The sequence below is a fragment of the Gymnoscopelus braueri genome (assembly GCF_963280865.1).
Source record: "Gymnoscopelus braueri genome assembly, chromosome: 10".
In the NCBI taxonomy this organism is placed as follows: Eukaryota; Metazoa; Chordata; class Actinopteri; order Myctophiformes; family Myctophidae; genus Gymnoscopelus; species Gymnoscopelus braueri.
In genome coordinates this window covers 7212818-7230317 of record NC_137611.1, presented here as the reverse complement: position 1 = coordinate 7230317, position 17500 = coordinate 7212818, and the positions used below count along the sequence as shown (strand labels likewise).

The 17500-nt window shown below is 42.1% G+C and overlaps 1 pseudogene across 1 annotated transcript in view; it reads right to left on the bottom strand.

The window, feature by feature from the left end:
• LOC308092844 (contactin-associated protein-like 4) overlaps nt 1–17500 on the bottom strand; it is a 209148-nt pseudogene that overhangs the window by 101438 nt on the left and 90210 nt on the right. The window lies entirely within an intron of this gene.

The following is a 17500-nucleotide window of genomic DNA, read 5'->3' as shown; positions in this document are numbered from 1 at the left end:
ATATGAGTCTGGTGCTTCTATGAGGACGTTTTTTTTCCAAGGGTCGGGATCAAAACAACAACGGAGCGGTGCCGGACTCAAATCGCTGAGGGCACATTTTGTTTTGCACTGGCAGATTCTTCTGGTCCCAGGCTGGGAGAGGGGGGGGGGGGGGTTATTGGAACCATTGGACAGAATGTGGAGGACAGGATTTGAGTTGTGTGGTGTGTTGTTGTTGTTGTTGTTGTTCCAGATAGTGATCAGATGTGTGTCATTTGATCAACGCACACAGGCGTGAGACAAATTATTGAAACCACTGGAGCAAATAATACACTGTGTGTCTCTCACTCTACTGGCACAATATGGAGTTTTGCACGTGTGTGCATGCGTGCATACTGTATGTGGTGTGTGTGTGTGTGTGTGTGTGTGTGTGTGTGTGTGTGTGTGTGTGTGTGTGTGTGTGTGTGTGTGTGTGTATTGTGTGGTCGATGGGAAAGCTTTACTGTCCCATTAATTGTCTTGGCTATATTAGAGTATGACACAGTAATCCATTCAGGGGCGCCGGAATGGAATATGACCTGGGGGGGACACATCAGGGACACATGTGTCCCCCCCAGGGACAATTCAAAAAATATATATATATATTATTATTATTATTATTTTTTATAAATAATAAAATCAGTCCAGTCCCCCGCACCTCGCGACCACCGCGAGCGCGAGGCGAACCGAATTAACCGAAATAACCGAATTATCCCCCCCAAAAATCAACAAACCCACCCGAAATAACCCCAAAAAAATCGCACGTGCACGGTCCACATGCAGAGAGACATGCAGATGTGGACCGTGCGCGCGTGCGCAAAAAAAATGTGTGTTATTTCGGGTGGGTTTGTTGATTTTTGAGGGGGATAATTCGGTTGTTTCGGTTCGGATCTTTTTTTCTTATTTTTTTGGCTGGACTGAATAGTGGGGGGGACACAGTGTCCTTTAATTAAACAGGCGCCGGCGCCACTGAATCCATTGGCTCTGCCCCACATCTCTCTCTCTCTCTCTCTCTCTCTCTCTCTCTCTCTCTCTCTCTCTCTCTCTCTCTCTCTCTCTCTCTCTCTCTCTCTCTCTCTCTCTCTCTCTCTCTCTCTCTCTCTCTCTCTCTCTCTCTCTCTCTCTCTCTCTCTCTCTCTCTCTCTCTCTCTCTCTCTCTCTCTCTCTCTCACATGAAAGTGTCTGAAAGCTGTTCCAGGAAAAGGCCATAACGATTGAACCGACAGATGAAACTGCTTTTGGAGCTTTTGACTGGCCAGCAGTCAGCAAGAAACGTACTGTAGGACATAACAGCATTTCTCTCACTGGCAGTGGTGTAAAGTAACTATAAACTAACATTTTAAGGTACTTTTACTTTACTGGAGTATTTCCAATTTTCAGTACTTTTACTTCTACTCCACTACACCTCAGAGGCAAATATTATACTTTTACTCCACTACAATTATTTGAAAAATTAAGTTATTAGTTACTTTGTAGATTTTGATTATTATTACAACACATACATTACCCACTTCAGCCCTATATACATTTCAGCCATTTGAAAATAGCAGATCTACAAACTCACAATGCGTCACGATGAGACTAAAAAATACATTTTAAAACTTGTTAAAAGGGACATTCTGCACGATGAGTACTTTCTACTTTTGGTACTTTATCTACATTTTGATAACAACACTTTTGTACTTTTACTCCATTACATTTTTAATTCCGGACTTTTATGTGTAACAGAGTGTTTCTGCATTGCAGTATTGATACTTTTACTTAAGTAAAAAATGTGAGTACTTTTTCCACCACTGCACTCCGGTTATTTCACAGCTCCGGTCTCAAATGAGCAATAACTGTGAAATGCATATGGTAAATACCACAACACACACATGGATGTGTGTGTGTGTGTGTGTGCGTGCGTACGTGCGTGTGTGCGTGCGTGCGTGCGTGCGTGTGTATGCGGTTCTGCACACACAACCTGTCAGGTGATATAATCTCCAACACTTCACATACAGTAGCTACTCCTCAAAAAATACATTATGTTGTCAAGAATCCAATTTCTCCTGAAAAAAAAAGAAGTCAGACCTAATATAAAATCCGGACAAGAAAACAATCAAGGGACGACGCTCAGAGAGGCCTTATTGTGACACGTACTCCTTGACATAAAAGCAGCGCAGCTGTAGAGCTGCTGCTGTCAAATAATCCACAATGTATGTTATTATTACCGCAACATATGCCCCCTATTCCCGCATATCTGAGTAAATACCTCCAAAAGGTTAGCGACACCCACAGTCACAATACCAGAGGGAGCGTTAACAACAATTTGGTACCACCCACCCATAAAACAAACATGGGCAAATTCTCCTTCTACAGCACTGCCACCCAGGATTGGAATAGTCTAACTCCATCCCTCAAAAAATGCAGTTCGCTGGGCTCATTTAAAAGAGCCTTAAAAAATCACCTTTCAGGAGGCAGTACCATTTTCCCGTTAGACAGCAGACCCTCCCCCCCCTGTTCTTGTACATATTTTTTTCCCCCTCTTTTTTATTTTTTTGTTGTACATAGTGTTATTTGAACTGTGGTGCCACTATATATGCCTATGAATTAAATACCAAGGCCCTCATTGGAAACAAGTCCGCAAGGACTTTTATGAACGGACCTGTTAGACAAAGTATTTTTAAATGTAACTGTGCTGTTTTACATTTTTTTTGCCTAATAAAATATTCAATCAATCAATCAATCAAAACATAGTGGAAAACACCTCTGTACAAGTCACTGGAGACCGCAAAACAGCAAGTTCAAGAAGCGTGTTAGCATTCATGTAAAAAGGTTAAACAATAGAAGTACGCACACTGAGACTTTGCAAAGATCCCAATCAAGGCTTTATTGATTATTATTTTGACTCAGAGTAGTACATGTGTTTATTTGGCACATGTGTCCGCCGTTATGCAGTGGTGGAAAAAGTACTCACATTTGTTACTGAAGTAAAAGTATCAATACTGCAATATATAAATACTTTGTTAGAAGTAAAAGTCCGAAATTCAAAATGTACTTGAGTAAAAGTACAAAATATATTAGCATCAAAATGTACTTAAAGTACCAAAAGTAAAAGTAGTAAGTACTCATTATGCAGAATGTCCCATTTGAAGTTTTCAAATGTATAAAAATCTGATGAAAATAGCAGATCTGCAAGCTCACAATGCGTCGCGATGCGACGCATTGTGAGCTTGTAGATCGGCTATTTTCAAATGGCCTAAATGTATAGGGCTGAAGTAGTTAATGTATGTTTTGTAATAATAATCAAAATCTACATAGTAACTAGTAACTAACATTTTCTAATAAATGTAGTGGAGAAAAAGTAAAATATTTGGATCTGAGATGTAGTGGAGTAGAAGTAAAAGTATTGGAAATTGGATATACTCAATTTAAGTATAAATACCTCAAAATTGTACTTAAGCACAGTACTTAAGTAAATGTAATTAGTTACTTTCCAAGACTGCCGTTCTGTTTACTTCCTTTCAGCTATCACTGAACAACGTGACCACTGAAAACTGCCGTTTAAAATAATCACGCCCTCATAAGCTGCAATAGCCCTGGGGAGGCCAAGCAAGCTGGTAATGCTTTCTGCTAGTGATTAATAGAGGTACAATGGTCTTATGAACGAACACAGTGATGCAGTCGTGGAAGCATACCTCTGGATCTTCTTCCTCATTAAAACATAAATACAATTTTTATTTCCAAAGAGCACTGAACCAGCTTTTGCTATTTGGCAGAACCCACTTTGTTTGCATTCCTTTGCGTGCTAAAAGGGTTACACTGAGACCTGTTGCACTGAGCAATATAACTCAATGGAGATACAATTAGGATGATCCGCTTTGACTTGAAGATACGTCTCACCTATGAGTTACATCACTGCAAGAAGGTAACGACAGTACAAACCCAAACCTCTACCAAAGTTAATGCAGGCACAACCTGTCAGGTGGACCAACCAGGACAGGAGGCAGGAGGATTCATGTTTTCGAAGATTCAGAAATTATGTTTTCAGAGTCCCAATTTCCAATCAAGCGCAAATAGGTTCAAAACCCCACTCATGGTGTAAACAAGACATTTTAAAAACAAACTATTACTATATTACTAGGTCTAATTCATCTGTCTCCAGAACTATTTGTTTCCCAACAAACTATGCACGTTCAAATTGTGAACTACTATAATTGGGAGCAGAGCCTTGCACGTTCGTTTGGGAGGGCTTGTGCTCAACTGTAATTATCTGCACTTGTCTTTAGTTCGTCAAACAGAAATAAATGAGGGAAATTACATGGACATAATTTTTCCTATAAACACAATTTGGTAGGTTGTTTTTGCCCTGGTTGGCCCTATGTGTGCATGTGCGTGATCGCGACTCTATGTTTTCTTTTAATACGATCCTGAGTAGCTTCAAAGCCGGACAATAGATTGTAAAATGAAAATAAAAAGATAACATAGTGTTAAAAACAGTGGTAGGATGCATGGCTTAAGACTATACCCTCAACAGAGTCTACGATTGATAGCTTTTTTAATCGATTCTGACATTTTTAATGAATGTCAGAATCAATTTAAAAAAAAACAGCCGAGTAGTGGGTGTTATTAGCCTCCTCCGTTTTGACATGGAAGTATAAAAGACCTCAGTCCAGTTCTCCTTTGTAGAGGAAGAAGCCTTTAAACATTATTAGCTGTCACCAGGATGGCCGAGTGACAGTAATTGTGAAGGCTATAAGCAAGAAAGGGTCTGATGGACATAATTATTCCTATAAAGTCAATTTGGCAGATACTTGAGCCCTGGTTATAGACCTCTCGTCTGCTTCTGGTGAAGGAGCAAGCCTATAAGCCAGAGACATTGCCTGTCGCACATTTGAACTAGATACCATATTCTCAACTCTCAATTCAACCCGATCTCCAGAGGAAACGTTCTCTTTGAACGTTTTTGAACGTTTTTGAAATTCCGTGAATAGACACGGAAAAACCCGAAATTCCGTGCATAGCCGCCTCGCATCTCCCCCATTGTGACTAAACCATGACGGAGGCGCGCAGTCACAGGCGAACTGTCACCCCGTGAAGGACCACCGAGGGAGCTAAGGCGACCGAGTTGCCGTCCTGAACGGTGTGACGTTCGCCTGTGCCTACTCAGCGCCGTTTGTGGCCGTTTGAGTTATGTACCGATAGGCACAGAATCGTAAATTTTGTTGTGGGGACTGCTCTGCTTCCGGGTTTTTCCGGGTTGCGACTGGTTACGCCCACCGTGGGACTCGCCGTACATATGCACGCAATTTCGGGGTTTCTAGGCGACTATCCACGGAATGAAGTGCACTGGATCCGTGCAAAGTTACGGAGATCTCTGGAGATCAGGCTGCTCAATTCCTATACAAGGACTTTTATGAACGGACCTGTTAGACAAAGTATCCTAAATGTAACTGTGCTGTTTTACATTTTTTTGCCTAATAAAATATTCAATCAATCAATCAATACGATCAACTCCAAATCAAAGCAGTACTACGACTAGCGCAAAAATGTTCTGTGTTTTTTGTTTTTGTCCAAGCCCTCTGAGGACTGCAGGCTCCTGCAGACTATGCCACCTCCTGGTGGGGAGAGTTACTGCATTTGATATCCTCTATAACTCAGGGGTCTTCAACGTTTTCAGGCCAGGGACCCCCAAACTGATGGGGAGATGGAGCAGGGACCCCCTACCTCGTAGGTTGGGGAGGCTACAACATATATTGTATAATTATGTATAAAATTGTGTTTCATATGTATAAACATACCATGTTATTGTGCATTCAATACTAAGCTATCAAAAATAATAGACAGATTAATATATTCATGGCTTATTTTAAATAGAGCTTAGGCGGCAATTTAAAAAAAAAAAAAGTTTTGGTCCCAGGGAGACTCTTTTGGGTCTCGAGCAAAAATGTTTGAGAACTCAACCTTTTCTGTATCAGGGCCCACCTGCAACACCCTCACTGCCCACCAGAGCGCCCCGGGCCCCACAGGTTGATGAAGCCATGAAAATGAAGCCAATGAAGAAGTCATTAAAACGCTGGAATTCTCATTTATGGCCCAGAATTCTCATTTATGGCCCAGAAGGTGTCGCTATTTCCCTTCCTGCTGATTGCAGAATAATTAACACTCATTTCAAGTGAATGAGTATTTGGCAGGACTTACCACTTTTTTTGTATTAGTAAACATTTTCATAAATACTTTTATGCTTTTTAATGCTTTTTAATTGCTTTAAAGTTTAAAGTGTTCTTTCAATCACCATGATATGCCTTTTTTTTGTAAATTATGCTCCCATTATTTTTTTTTATTGACGATAAAGTAGGGTGTGTGTGTGTATACTGTATATATATGTATATATAAATATATACATATATATACATATATATATTTATAACAAAATACAGCCGCTACGGGGAGCCAGTGTAGAGAACGGAGAAGGGTAGTTGTGTGGGAGAACTTGGGGCGGTTGAAGACCAGACGAGCTGCAGCTTTCTGAACAAGCTCCAGAGGTCTGATGGCAGACGCCGGGGCACCAGCTGGGAGGGAGTTGCAGCAGTCCAGGCGGGAGATGACAAGAGCCTGGATGAGCACCTGCGCTGCCTTCTCAGTGAGGAAGGGGCGAATCCTCCTGATGTTGTAGAGGAGGAATCTGCAGGAGCGTTGTCACTGATGCGATGTTTGCCGAGAACGACAGTCGGTCGTCCAGGGTCACACCCAGATTCCTCGCAGTCCGAGTTGACGACACCACAGCATTATCTTTTTTTGGGCGGTGTAGCCGCCCCTATAAGTGGGGCTGGGACACCTCATTAGTATTAGTTTCCTGCACTGTGATTGGCCCACTTGGCCCACTTTCCTGTACTGTGATTGGCTGACTCTATTGGCTGACTCTATTCAGCACTGTGATTGGCTAGCGAGACACATGATGACATTAATAACCTATATATAGGATTATGCACTTCCAAAAATTTGGATCTTCCATCACTATGATGACCACTGTGATGACCACACTGCCCACTTCACACTGGGTGTGATTTTTTTATTTGTATTTATATTTATGATTTTTATTCAGCATAGAAAGTAGTAGGGCAGTTGTAGCAAAAGCATATACAGTGAGACTCATGCCTTTATCAGCATTATCAATGATGATGAACCATTGATGAACCATTGATAACAGCTCGGTCTTGTTCAGGTTGAGCTTTAGGTGCTGCGTCGACGTCCACTACGAGATGTCAGCCAGACAGCCAGACGAGCAGCAATGCGTGCCTCCACTTGTGTGTCAGTGGATGAATGACAGGATCAGCTCATCATCGTCATAGGCATAGCAGTGGTGGGAAAAGTCATGGGAGTGACTTTTACGTTTTAATTGTCTGTTGTCATGGCTGCCAGCTCCCACCTGATGTCATGTGGGAGTTCTGACTGCTCCAGACCATACTGAATAACTGCTAGCTTGCATGACGTCTTCAGACTAGGATTTACATGTAACATATGTACAGTGAGGTGTGAGCCAAAGAGGATGATACGATCTCCCACCATGCAACAGCACATGAGACCCAACAACTCTGGGCTTTTCCCCTTGGGCTCAACCTTCCTCCAGGAGAAGATCTTAGAATCTAATTTCCACAGATCATTCAAGCCATGTTCCAAGTTGACGCCACCAAATATGTACAGTTCTCCATTGAAGGCAAAGGCTGAATGACTCGAGCGTCTTTCTGGAAGAAGCTGTGCAGAAGGTGTGTTCAGCCAATAGTTGGTCTCTGTGTCAAACACTCTGATGTTGTTGTCCTGGTGCCCCTTGCCCCCAAATACAAACATCTTTGTCCCGATAAAAGTTGCAGAGTGACTTGATGAAACAAGTGCTGGGGTGCCTCTGGTGTTAATTAAAGACCAGACCATTGTTGTTGTGTCCAACTTGTACATGTCATTAGTGCGTCTTGTCAGCTCCATGTTTCCTCCATGGATAAACATGACCTTGTCCAAGACACAGGCTGAGTGGTAGCACCTCGCCTCTGGAACAGTTCCAGAATTCTTCGGCTTGAACCATCTGTGGGCGTCGACATCAAATGCATAAAGAATGTTGTTCCTCTTCCCCTGAATGTGTAACGTTTGGCCATCCACTTCCATCTCACAATTCACCATCCCTCCCCAGATGTAGATGTTATCTTCTATCAGTACAGCTGTGTGTCCGTAGTGCATGGAGGGAACATCAAGGGAACGTTTTCCTCTTCCAGTTGTCGCTGGGGGCAACGTCTTCCAGCACAACGCCACTGTGTTGAAGACGTGAACATCAATCTTATCCTTGTTGGTGTAGGTCTTCCCGTTATAGAAGAACCCTCCAAAGGAATACACCTTGTCCTCCACTGGCCCAGCAGCACAACCATAGAATTCTATCTGTGGTCCTCTTTTCAGAGGCACCGACCAGCACAGCATCTCTATCTCTGTATTTTTGTATCTCTTTTTTTCCTTTGTGTCTCACTCTGTCCACGTCTGTCTCTTCTCTGTCTCTGTGTGTCTCTCTGTCAAGGTCTCTGTACCAGTGTCTCTGTCTTATTTGAATAATCTCTTAATATTCCTCTCGATCTCTCTAGATGTCTGCAACAGCTTATATAGGCTGACAAAACTCTGGTCTGATATCACTTAAAACACAAACTGATGTCATGCATGTGTGTAACAACACTGATTTGTGCAAGTGTTATCTGCACACATCTATCTCTTGAACATACATGTACAAGGTACAGTGAGTAGGGTGGCCATGCCATTTATAAAGATATACTGTACCTTATTAACTGAGAACCAACGTCAATACCATCAACAATCTGTCAATTGCACTATAATCATGTATACAAGCTATTCAAAATGGACAGAATCATGATTTATTTTAAACATAAATGTGGAAAATATTTAAAGACAAATGGATGAAAAAAATACAAATATTTTTTATATATAATATATATATTTTTTAATTGTCTAATCATGCAACAATTTTGCAGACCCCTGCAGTACCTCCGTGGACCCCCTGTTGAAGACCTCTGCTGTTTCTAACTCATGCGCACAGGAATTAAACGCAACTTGGCAGGTTGTTTTTGCCCAGGTTGGCCCTATGTGTGCATGTGCGTGATTGGGAGACTATGTTTTATTTTAATACGATGAGTAGCTGAGTAGCTTCAAAGCCGGACAATAGACTGTAAAATTAAAATAAAAAGATAACATAGTGTTAAAAGGAGTGGTAGGGTGGCTTAAGACTAGCCTCAACAGAGTCTACGATTGATAGCTTTTTTTTTTATCGATTCTGTCATTTTTAATGAATGTCAGAATCTATTAACCCATTAAGACCTGGAACGCATCTGTGTCACTTTAGATGTCTTTGGCTATTCAAAAATAGCAGATATACAAGCTCATAGCGCTCGGTGCCGCGCTATGAGCTTGTGTATCTGCTATTTTTAAAAAGATCTTGAAAAAAAAAAATCTTCAAAAAACGGTCAGGATTTAGAAAACATTTTTAAGAATCGCCTCAGGTCTTAATAATGGGTTAAAAAACGGCAAAGTAGAGGGTGTTATTAGCCCCCACCGTTTTGACGTGGAAGTATAAAAGACCTTAGTCAGTTCTCCTTTGTAGAGGAAGAAGCCTTTAAACATTATTAGCTGTCACCAGGATGGCCGAGTGACAGTAACTGTGAAGGCTATAAGCAAGAAAGGGTCTGATGGACATAATTATTCCTATAATGGCAATTTGGCAGATACTTGAGCCCTGGTTATATAGACCTCTCACGATCTGCCATTTTTGTTGCTATCGCGCGTTGAATAAGGCTTGTTTTCACCCCAAAAAAAGAAGAAATCCGAGCTAAATGTGTTTTTTATTAAAGATGGGGTGCCATGATATTTTTCAACCCTAAAACCTGATCATAAGGTATTATTATTATGTAAGGATTTTTTTCAAAAAAAGAAAAAGTGTACAGTAAGTGTTAAAATGTTGTTCTTATGTGGACACGCCTCCAGTTCATTAAGTATACCTGGTTCTCACCTTAGCACCTCCTCCACCACCTTAGCACCACCCACCTGTCCTAGTCCCTCCTCCTCCTCATGCCCACGCCTGTTGTGTTATGATAATGAGGGGGAGGGTGTGGCTTTGTGATGTCACTAAAGCGCTGTTTCTCTATTGGCACGTTTGACCCTCAAGGTTTCAGCCTCCAGGAAGAAACTCCAAATAGTCAGAGAAGACATAAAACACCATAAAAACACCACCGGGGGGCTTAATGAAGTTATATCAACCTCATAGACACATGAAAAACAGAAAAAGTGCAAAAATATAGCACCAGCTCTTAAAAAAATAAAATAACATAGGAGTGGACGGAAGTGACGTTTTTTTTGGGATGACATCACATCCGTCCATTCCTTCTCTCAGAGTCGAGGGATCATTCCTGAGTTGTGCCAGAGCGCCCTCTTGTGGAATTGGAAAAAAAAAAGAGATATTTCAATTGACGGAGATCTCCGTCAATGGTGGTCAACGCCATTGGATTTGAGATGACGGAGATCTCCGTCTATGGCAGGGAATGTGTTTAACAGCACTATTACCATACAGAAACATGTTAACTCCTTTTTTCGGGGCGGTGTAGCCGCCCCTATAAGTGGGGTTGGGAGTGGGACACCTCGTTAGTACACCCTTTCCTGCAATGTGATTGGCCCATAATAGTACACCCCTCTACATTAGTACACCCCTAGCTGTACTGTGATTGGCTGACTCTATTGGCTGACTCTATTCAGCACTGTGATTGGCTAGCGAGACACATGATGACATTAATAACCTATAAATAGGACTATGCACTTAAAAAAAAACGTTTTTTTTGTTGAAGTGAGCTTCCATCACTGTGATGACCACTGTGATGACCACACCGCCCACTTCACACTGGGTGTGATTTTTATGATTTTATTTGACGAGATAGTCGTCGTTATGACAATTCCTGACTCCCTGTATGTTCTTGTCCAGTGGTTATCGACCTTTTTTCTGGATCAGGGCCCACTTGAAAATGTTGTAAAATGCATGCTGCCCACCCATCTGACCACTTAACACGGCAGCCTGCCGCGTGCATTTTCAGAGCATGCTCATTTTTAATGATCACTTAATGATGATGTGTTGCGGCTTGGATCAATGGAACAAACTGTACATTTGCTAATTATTTGGGGGCCCATTTGCAATATCCTCACAGCCCACAGGTTGAGAATCAATGTTCTAGTCTGTTTTTTCCCCTTATTTTTTCACCTTCATTTGCTTTTTTCACAGCTTTGTTAGTCAGTTTCCCAAAGTTCCAGACGTCTTAGAACTAGGACTTAAGTCTAGGAAGTCCAGGCCACTCGGTGTCATCTTCAACATCAACTGGAACATCATTTTTTCCATTCTATTTTCTAGTCTTTCTTTAACGTTTTAATTGTCTGTTGTCATGGCTGCCAGTTCCCACCTGATGTCGTGTGGGAGTTCTGACTGCTTCAAACCATATTGAATAACTGCTAGCTTGCATGACGTCTTCAGACTAGGACTTACATGTAAGATATGTAAGATGAGTTGTGAGCCAAAGAGGATGATACGATCTCCCACCATGCAACAGCACATGTGACCCAACAAATCCGGGCCTTTCCCCTTGGGCTCAACCTTCCTCCAGGAAAAGGTCTTGGAATCTAATTTCCACAGATCATTGAAGCCCTGTTTCAAGTTAGCGCCACCAAATATGTACAGTTCTCCATTGAAGGCAAAGGCTGAATGACTTGAGCGTCTTTCTAGAAGAAGCTGTGCAGAAGGTGTGTTCAGCCAATAGTTGGTCTCTGTGTCAAACACTCTGATGTTGTTGTCCTGGTGCCCGTTGCCCCCGAATATAAACATCTTTGTCCCGATAAAAGTTGCTGAGTGATGTGATGAAACAAGTGCTGGAGTGCCTCTGATGTTAATTAAAGACCAAACCATTGTTGTTGTGTCCAACTTGTACATGTCATTAGTGCGTCTTGTCAGCTCCATGTTTCCTCCATGGATAAACATGACCTTGTCCAAGACACAGGCTGAGTGGTAGCACCTCGCCTCTGGAACAGTTCCAGAATTCTTCGGCTTGAACCATCTGTGGGCGTCAACATCAAATGCATAAAGAATGTTGTCCCTCTTCCCCTTAATGTCTAACCATTTGGGTCTCACTTCTATCTCACAATTCACTAGCCCTCCCCAGATGTAGATGTTATCTTCTATCAGTACAGCTGTGTGTCCGTAGTGCATGGAGGGAACATCAAGGGAACGTTTTCCTCTTCTAGTTGTCACGGGGGGCAACGTCTTCCAGCACAACGTCACTGTGTTGAAGGCGTGAACATCAATCTGATCCTTGTTGTTGTAGGTCTTCCCGTTATAGTAGAACCCTCCAAAGGAATACACCTTGTCCTCTACTGGCCCAGCAGCACAACCATAGAATTCTCGCTGTGGTCCTCTTTTCAGAGGCACCGACCAGCACAGCATCTCTATCTCTGTATTTCTGTATCTCCTTTTTTCCTTTGTGTCTCACTCTGTCCACGCCTGTCTCTTCTCTGTCTCTGTGTGTCTCTCTGACAAGGTCTCTGTACCAGTGTCTCTGTCTTATTTGAATAATCTCTCAGTATTCCTCTCGATCTCTCTAGATGTCTGCAAGAGCTTATATAGGCTGACAAAACTCTGGTCTGATATCACTTAAAACACAAACTGATGTCATGCATGTGTAACAACACTGATTTGTGCAGGTGTTTTTATCTGCACACATTTATCTCTTAAACATACATGTAGAAGGTACAGTGAGTAGGGTGGCCGTGCCATTTATAAAGATATACTGTACCTTATTAACTGAGAACCAACGTCAATACTATCAACAATCTGTCAATTGCACTATAATCATGTATACAAGCTATTCAAAATGGACAGAATCATGATTTATTTTAAACATAAATGTGGAAAATATTTAAAGACAAATGGATGAATGAAATTTTTGGAAAAAAAATAATATATTTTATATATAATATATACATTTTTTCTAATCTAGTCTAATCAAGCAACAATTTTGCGGACCCCTGCAGTACCTCCGTGGACCCCCTGTTGAAGACCTCTGCTGTTTCTAACTCATTGGCACAAGAATTAAACGCAATTTGGCAGGTTGTTTTTGCCCAGGTTGGCCCTATGTGTGCATGTGCGTGATTGGGAGACTATGTTTTATTTTAATACGATGAGTAGCTGAGTAGCTTCAAAGCCGGACAAATGACTGTAAAATTAAAATAAAAAGATAACAGTGTTAAAAGGAGTGGTAGGGTGGCTTAAGACTAGCCTCAACAGAGTCTATGTTTGATAGCTTTTTTTTAAAATCGATTCTGTCATTTTAATGAATGTCAGAATCTATTAACCCATTAAGACCTGGAACGCATCTGTGTCACTTTAGATGTCTTTGGCTATAAAAATCTTGAAAAAAAAATGTTTCTTCAAAAAACTGTCAGGATTTAGAAAACATTTTGAAGAATCGCCTCAGGTCTTAATAATGGGTTAAAAAACGGCAAAGTAGAGGGTGTTATTAGCCCCCACCGTTTTGACATGGAAGTATAAAAGACCTTAGTCCAGTTCTCCTTTGTAGAGGAAGAAGTCTTTAAACATTTTTAGCTGTCACTAGGATGGCCGAGTGACAGTAACTGTGAAGGCTATAAGTAAGAAAGGGTCTGATGGACATAATTATTCCTATAATGGCAATTTGGCAGATACTTGAGCCCTGGTTATATAGACCTCTGGCGATCTGCCATTTTGTTGCTATCGCGCGCTGAATAAGGCTTGTTTTCACCCCAAAAAAAGAAGAAATCCGAGCTAAATGTGTTTTTTATTTTTTTTTAAATAACAGGAGTGGACGGAAGTGACGTTTTTTTGGGATGACATCACATCCGTCCATTCCTTCTCTCAGAGTCGAGGGATCATTCCTAAGTTGTGCTACAGCGCCCTCTTGTGGAATTGGAAAAAAAAATAGATATTTCAATTGACGGAGATCTCCGTCAATGGTGGTCAACGCCATTGGATTTGAGATGACGGAGATCTCCGTCTATGGCAGGGAATGTGTTTAACAGCACTATTACCATACAGAAACATGTTAACTCCTTTTTTTAATTTTTTTATTTGACGGGATAGTCGTCGTTATGACAATTCCTGACTCCCTGTATATTCTTGTCCAGTGGTTATCGACCTTTTTCTGGATCAGGGCCCACTTGAAAATGTTGTAAAATGCATGCTGCCCACCCATCTGACCACTTAACACGGCAGCCTGCCGCGCGCATTTTCAGAGCATGGTCATTTTTTATGATCACTTAACTCCTTCACTGCCAATGGGGCGGCCATAGCTGAGTGGTTAGTGAGCCCGCCTGGGGAGCCAGAGGCCCTGGTTGCCCCAGGTACGATTCCAGGCCAGGTCAGCATAATGTGTCGGTGAAATGAAATTTGTCCCTGAGCAAGACTCTTAACCCCTAATTGCTCACAGGCCCTCATTGGAAACAAGCCCGCAAGGACTTTCATGAACGACCTGTTAAAAGGAATTATCCTTATCCCAAGGACAACTTATGACGACTTTCTTTTTTTCCCCACACAGAACTTGGAGATAATGCGATCCCAAGATTTACTGCTCCACTCACTTCCTGGTTAATCTATTTGGGAAATAACCTGTATCTCGGCTCCTGTGTTTTACTATGTATCTTTGGCGAGACATGCTATTTTCAACGGCGAATAAGCAGCGAACGGGAGGTCACCATGACATGTATTTATTTTTTGCGGAAGCACAGTGAAACCCTCCGTGAATAGCAACCATCAAGGGATCCATCATACTGGAGATAAATATTCTGTGATTACTTCAAAAGGTAAGAAAATCGAAAAATCGCTGGCAGTCAAGGCTTTATTTATTTATTTACTCTGGCAGTGGAAGAGTTAATGATGATGTGTCGCGGCTTGGATCAATGGAACAAACTATACATTTGCTAATTATTTGGGGGCCCATTTGCAATATCCTCACAGCCCACAGGTTGAGAATCAATGTTCTAGTCTGTTTTTTCCCCTTATTTTTTCACCTTCATTTTCTTTTTTTCACAGCTTTGTTAGTCAGTTTCCCAAAGCTCCAGACGTCTTAAAACTAGGACTTAAGTCTAGGAAGTCCGGGCCACTCGGTGTCATCTTCTCTACGATCATCAACATCCACTGGAACGTCATTTTTGCCAGACCCAGAGGGTCGGCCTACATGAGGCTTTGTCGGTCTGTCCCTCTTTTCCTCTGTCTGTCCCTCTTTTCCTCTGCACACACGTCATGTAAAGTCCGGCCATTCATATTTCAACCACTAGGGGTCTGGCAGTGCTCCGAGGAGCACCTTTTCTAGTTTTCATTCTATTTTCTTGTCTTTCTTTAACGTTTTAATTGTCTGTTGTCATGGCTGCCAGCTCCCACCTGATGTCATGTGGGAGTTCTGACTGCTCCAAACCATACTGAATAACTGCTAGTTTGCATGACGTCTTCAGACTAGGACTTAAATGTAACATATGTACGGTGAGGTGTGAGCCAAAGAGGATGATACGATCTCCCACCATGCAACAGCACATGTGACCCAACAACTCTGGGCCTTTCCCCTTGGGCTCAACCTTCTTCCAGGAGAAGGTTTTGGAATCTAATTTCCACAAATCATTCAAGCCATGTTCCAAGTTGACGCCACCAAATATGTACAGTTCTCCATTGTAGGTAAAGGCTGAATGACCCCAGCGTCTTTCTGGAAGAAGCTTTGCAGAAGGTGTGTTCAGCCAATAGTTGGTCTCTGTGTCAAACACTCTGATGTTGTTGTCCTGGTGCCCCTTGCCCCCAAATACAAACATCTTTGTCCCGATAAAAGTTGCAGAGTGACTTGATGAAACAAGTGCTGGGGTGCCTCTGGTGTTAATTAAAGACCAGACCATTGTTGTTGTGTCCAACTTGGACATGTCATTAGTGCGTTCAGTTAGCCCTATGATTCCTCCATGGATAAACATGACCTTGTCCAAGACACAGGCTGAGTGGGAGCACCTCGCCTCTGGAACAGTTCCAGAATTCTTCGGCTTGAACCATCTGGGGGCGTCGACATCAAATGCATAAAGAATGCTGTTGTTCCCCTGAATGTGTAACGATTGGCCATCCACTTCCATCTCACAATTCACGATCCCTCCCCAGATGTAGATGATATCTTCTATCAGTACAGCTGTGTGTCCGTAGTGCATGGAGGGAACATCAAGGGAACGTTTTCCTCTTCCAGTTGTCGCTGGGGGCAACGTCTTCCAGCACAACGCCACTGTGTTGAAGACGTGAACATCAATCTGATCCTTGTTGGTGAAGGTCTTCCCGTTATAGAAGAACCGTCCAAAGGAATACACCTTGTCCTCCACTGGCCCAGCAGCACAACCATAGAATTCTATTTGTGGTCCTCTTTTCAGAGGCACCGACCAGCACAGCATCTCTATCTCTATATTTCTGTATCTCTTTTTTTCCTTTGTGTCTCACTCTGTCCACGTCTGTCTCTTCTCTGTCTCTGTGTGTCTGTATCAGGGTCTCTGTCCTAATCGAATAATCTCTTAATATTCCTCTCGATCTCTCTAGATGTCTGCAACAGCTTATATAGGCTGACAAAGCTCTGGTCTGATATCACTTAAAACACAAACTAATGTCCTGCATGTGTAACAACACTGATTTGTGCAGGTGTTGTTATCTGCACACATCTATCTCTTGAACATACATGTACAAGTTACAGTGAGTGGGGTGGCCGTACTGCCATTTATAAACATACCTTATTAACTGAGAACCAACGTCAATACTATCAACAATCTGTCAATTGCACTATAATCATGTATACAAGCTATTCAAAATGGACAGAATCATGATTTATTTTAAACATAAATATGGAAAAAGATTAAAAAATATTTAAAGACAAATTAACATTTTTGAAAAAAATTAAAAATATATAAAAAATATTTTTTATAAATACATTTTATATTGTCTAATCAAGCAACCGCCGCGGACCCCCTGCAGTACCTCCGTGGACCCCCTGTTGAAGACCTCTGCTGTTTCTAACTCATGCGCACAACAAGGTGCCATCAGCCGACCGTTTGCAATAGTTTGTGCGGTTTATGCGACCAGAACTTTTGGACACCAGAAAATCCGACATCTCCCGACGTCGGACCCGGCTGCCAGTCTGTTGTAGTCTGAAGTAGCCACATTAAGTCATAGACCTTGATCCAGCCTTTCTCCTTGGTAGAGTTAAAAGCCTGTGTGCCACTCCCTGACACTCTTTCTGCGTCACTCCCTGAGAGTCTTTCCCCGTTTCCTGTCATATCTCCACTGTACTATAAATGATTGGTTCTCAAAGTGGGGTCCGGGGACCACCAGGGGTCCATGGAGGGGTACCAGGGGGTCCCCAGCAAAATGTGTTAATTATCGTACGTG